This window comes from Arachis hypogaea, chromosome 15, assembly GCF_003086295.3.
Source record: "Arachis hypogaea cultivar Tifrunner chromosome 15, arahy.Tifrunner.gnm2.J5K5, whole genome shotgun sequence".
NCBI classification, from domain to species: domain Eukaryota; kingdom Viridiplantae; phylum Streptophyta; class Magnoliopsida; order Fabales; family Fabaceae; genus Arachis; species Arachis hypogaea.
In genome coordinates, this window is record NC_092050.1 from 6,965,457 (window position 1) to 6,971,456 (window position 6,000).

Consider the following 6,000-nt stretch of genomic DNA (forward strand, 5'->3'; position numbering starts at 1 on the left):
TAACTTATCAATTGGGTTCTCAAATTTTAATTGGATCTTTTAATTAAAATTTAAAAGAGAAAACTGAGTCGCCAAGTTAAATATGAGAACTTAGATTAAATTTTTAATTTACTCCTATGACACACATATATAAATTTTTTAAAGTGATAAGACTACATAAACAAGGTATACCTATATGTATTTTCAAGATTTATAAAGTAACCAAACAATTATAAATATCAAACTACTAATATATATATAGTCATATACACATCGTGGGGTCTTTAGTGGCTCAATAAACAGTGGCTAAATATGACTAAAAGTTGATTGGTCATTCAACACATAACACGTGGCAAGTAGATTCATTATCATATATTTAAGGAGAATGTAAATAGCAGTAAATGGAAAAGTTTACTAGCATGACAAAATGAAAAATGCAATGCAAAAAACTGTTTTATTTTATTTTATCATAATCTTCATCCTCTTTAAATGTATGATCAATAAATTCATGTGTTATTTGTTAAATAGTTTGGTCAATATTTAATCATATTTAACTATTTATTGTTAGATCACCAGAGACTTCACACACACACACACATATATATATATATATATATATATATTGAATTTTAGTATGATTTTTTTTTTGTCAAAAATAGAGAGATTTGAATTAGCGACCTCTAAATAAATATGGAGAGACTATCTCATTTGAGTTATAACTCATTAACTTGAATTTTAATATGATTATTGTTCATATCCTGACCCAACGCTAAGGCCCAGGTTTAAACGAAAGGCCCAATCCAAAGGATTGAGCCTCACCCTACACCGACCTTCATCCTATGAAGTCGGTTCTTACCACGACTTGCTCTAATGAAGTCGGGAACGACGATTAGCTGGCAGATAAACACTCATTTAAACGGGTAACTGCCCCTAAAATCTCTCAACCCACTTCCAGGAGTCATATCCCAACTTCCCTAAGATAAAGGGACAGTTATCCACCTTAAAAGGTGGAACTACTTCAACGGTGGTTATTGGTTCACCACTATAAGTATACTGACACCCCTCAAGTATCTCTAAGTCCCAATACTCTCTAGACCTACTCACACCCTTGCTGACTTAGGCATCGGAATGTGTTTGCAGATACCACCCCCATTCGTTCATACTCACAAGTCGGACCGAGGCCCCAAGGCACAAACCCGCTCGAAGGCTTCCTTCCTCAGACGATTGGGCTAATCCAGCGAGTCCAGCCCAATAATCTCCGTTTACCCAACGTAACAATTATATTATGATAATTATGGTAATTATATAAGTATTGTTAAAATTAAATTGATATTTTTTATATATTGGTAATATTTTTTTAAAGTAATACTTTTTAAAAAAATTATTTAACAATAAAAAAATATTACTTTAATTTTAGTCATATTTTTAAAACACTATTTTTCAAAACACTATAATTATAGTAGTCATCAACTCACCGTAACTTAGTCATACTAAAATGACGAGATATATATATATATATATATGGTGAATTCTATGATGTAGAAGTGACTGTCTTTTTATATGTGTAGAAATGTAGTGTCCATTTTCTTATTATGCCAAGTGTATATGAGAGAGAATTAGAAGTGACACTTGATAGTAAATGTTCAGATACAACAGTAGAATTTACTGTTCTCATCACTTGAAGAATTGGTAACATTATTAAATTTAATTAAATTTAAGTGGATTAATTAAAGTGAGAGAATCAGAGGACAATAAACTTAAGTGAGTTGGGCTTTTTTTAGATTGATTATTGACATACATAGAAGTAAACAAAAATATTCCTGTTCTTATTTAATTTCATGGTTCTCTTATATTATTTCGATCTTTAATCATTATATTATTGTGTGAATAATTAATGAGTCCAAATATTTTTTTTTTCGATTTTTTTCGTAATAATAATTCTTTAAATTTTAAACTCATAATTCAACTGATTTATGGTATCATATTGTTTTATAGCACTAACAATTATGAAAAAAGAATGGATAGCAAATGAAGTCATGAAAAATAGCATCTTTCCTGCATTCATTTTATAAAGCTTCAAATATGGACAGGAAATCATATACTCTATTGCACGTAGACTAAGGTCTACAATACATGTCACACGGTATAATAAGCATTCACATGCATGTACTATGGTATTTGTGTTTCTTTATTTTTAATTATTGATTTTAATTAAAAATATATTATAATTAAAATTAACAATTATTAAAATTAATTTTATGATTGAAATTAATGATTAAAAATACTGAAATATTTCATATCAATTACCAAAATATTTCATATCATGATACATGCTATATGTTTTCGTAGTATATTATTTTTACATGTATTAATTTTATTAACGTGACACAATAATAATAATAATAATAATAATATAACTGTAATATTTTTTCTTTTCAAAAAGCTATAAAAGAAGTTGAATGAATTTTAACTATTAATTGAACATATGTAAAAAAAGTGATTCGTTAAATACTTATATATCTTATTAAAATATAATAATATCAAATTTTTAATAGACCAATTTGACAGTTATAACATGTAATTTGAATAGAATATATCAAATAGTTTTATTATAAAGATATAATTAATGGTATAAATATTTTTTCACATGAAAATATATAAAAGTAATTAGACTTTTTTAAAGTATTGCTTCTAGAGTCACAATTCGACTTCAACTACAGGTCTTTCGTATTTTACACAAAATTTCGCTATAAAATGACTCAGATCTCAACAATATAATAAATAATAAAAAAAAAACAAAATAAAGAACCAAAATCTGAAATTATTTGGAGTCATTTTTATTGACCCAGATTTTATTCACCACAATAATCAATCTACAAAAAAGTCCAACTCAAGTAAGTTTATTGTCCTTTTGATTCTCTCATTTTAATTAACCCACCTAAATTTAATTAGATTTGAAAATATTACTAATCTTTCAAGTGATGAGAATAATAAATGCCACTGTTGCATCTGAACATTTATTGTAAGATGTCACTTCTAATTCTCTCTCATATACATTTGGCATAATAAAAAAGTAGACACTATATTTCTACATATATAGAAAGACAATCACTTCTACATCATAGAATTCACCTATATATATATATTAGTGTGAAACATTGGCATGTGTTGGAGATGGTGACACTTCGTTTTGTTGGTGTAAGCGCCCTCACAGAGGGGTTTGATACTTTACTTGGCTTGCTGGACGTCTTGTATCGTCCATGATTCTGCGATTCTAGCTGAAGCTCAATCATGTTCAACTTCAACTTCAACAATACACATTTTTTCTATTATTTATTTCTATATACTAATGAATGTAATTGAAGTTACACCAAATTATGTGCTTAATCTAATGATAAAGTGACATTCAAGCAAAGACTTTAAACCTATAATGTTACAGCACGTGTTAAAATAATAAACCATTAATGGATAAAACATAATCCACTAAAGTGAAATAAAAAAAAAATCATGGGCCTCGCATACCAAAGTGGGCCAAATTCGGCCTGAGGGACTCGCCCGTTAGCCATTATCGTAACCCTCAAAGCCCAATAGAAAAGATATCATCAAATGGGTGACCAATGACCTCTATGTTTGGACTTAGATTCTGTCTCCAAATGCATCATATTAATAGAGGTGTACGCTTGGATTGGATATATCCGCATCATATATATTCGTATAACTGAACCTTTTCTTTTTAATCATATTTTTAGGTAAAAAATTTAATAAAAATATTCTTTCATATTTTTAAATTTATTTATTTTTAAAATATTTTTAATTAATTTTTTTTAAATAATAAAAATAAAATAATACAATATATAAATAATAATTATTAACTAAAACATACAAACAAATAAATATAATACCAAATATATATATATATATATATATATATTGCGAATTTGCGGATCCGCGGATGTAGAATTAATATCTGCGATTCGATCCTTAAAGAGTGTAGATCAGATTCTATCCGATCCAATCAATATACAGATCGGATCATATTGCAATTTTCGCATCGAATACGAATATTTACGGCAGATCTGTGAATTCGATTCGATCTATAACCACCCCTAAATTGTAACTCAACTCATGCATTATCTTGAAGACTACTATAACTTGATCAGTTTTGTGTAATTAACTATCATATATATTGAACCCAAGCATAGGTCGGTACTATATATTACTATTATATATTCTGGATCAACTCAATAATAAGTCAACGCAAACATATATTGGTATTTCAACAAGCACGAATAATCTCTGACAATTATTGATCGATGGTGATTAACTTTACGTGCAGTACTGAAATTCTAAACTTGTGGCGACCGAGTATTTTGCGGGCTACCTCTTTGATCTATCAAAACACTAAACAGGAACATGACACGTGCATTCAAATTCAAAGAGCTGTTTTAAGGTACAAGCATTCGTTCCAATTGAAGAGGATATAATTGAGCCACAGATGTTCGTAATGAATAGCCACATCACTATTTAATTTGGACAACATTATTATTATTATTATTATTATTATTATTATTATTATTATTATTATTATTATTATTATTGCATATCATATTCAAATCAACTTTGAGAATAATACCTTTGAATTGTTATTTCAGAAACTGATCAACTTCTCTTCTAAAGGATTCATCACTTAGATTATCATGATTAGTCCATCTTCATAGCAATTTTTAAAAGCATTCATACCACCAAAGTGCATGTGCCTTGCGATAATTGCCAAAATCTGATTATAGCACACACATGCAGACATGTATATCTTTTCTGTAATTAGATAAGGTGTGAAATTTAACTGATTTGAGAACACAATTCAATGATATACGACACAACTTTGATTAACTCTTGTCATTGATTTGTGAAAACGCTTTTCACTCATCATGCTCAGCTTTACTTTTTGAGGGTGTGATGAGGTGTGTAAGATTGTTCTCCCGCTAGGGAGATAATGGACTATTTGTACAATGTGTACAATAGGCTATTGAGTTACAAAATGAACATTCTCATACTATCTAGAATAATCATCCGAATACTAGAGATGGGTTCATCAAGAATCGAACTCTTGACTTTTCGAATCTAGCACTCTAATATTATGTCATGATACCATTCATCCCAAAAACTTCAATTAATAGAAAAAGATAACACTAATAGTTATATCTCTAATATTCTCTAAACCTTTATTGTACACATTGTACAAATATTTCATTAACTCCTCGTACTTTTTCTTGTTCTTAATATATATATAAGCCCCAAAAAACGAAGGCAATATTAAGGGGTGCCCTTAATCTAAGGACGTTTGGAATGAATGGTCCCCTCAGAAAGGTACTCAAGTCCGAAATTATATTGATGAGTTTAGCTGGAAAGACAATTGCTTTGCGAAAGTTACAAGATAATTAATATTGATGATGACTTTGAACTTCAACTATAACATGCTCATCACGTGGTATAGATCAACATTTCCACGTATAATTTGGACCAAATAAAATCGAGCCAAAATGAAGGTTTAGTAATTAGTTCATTAGTTCATTTAAATAGTATTAAAAAAATTTAAATAATGTCTTATACATGTAGTTATTTATTAGCCAATAATAACTCTTTAAATAGAATCTCAATTCATAATCAATTAATTTTTGTATATGAGAATAAAAAAACAAATGAAAATGAAGTCATCCACGATATCATGCCCCATCTTCCAATGGGAAACCTCAACTTTCCCATGTTTTACATTATAAATTAAACTAATTAAACTATCACTATTACTACTATGATACTATCGCCTAATATCGGTGACCGTAAACACAAACTGTCCACCATATTTGACATTTGTTTTTTTCTTTTTCTTTTTTTTTTATAAAGAAAGGGGCTGAAGGTCCAAACGCCCAAAGGAACTACACTTCATATTTGAAATTTGTAATGTTGTGTTAGTGTTACACACTTAATTATAATGTATTACTAGCTAGCAAGCTAGCTTATAAT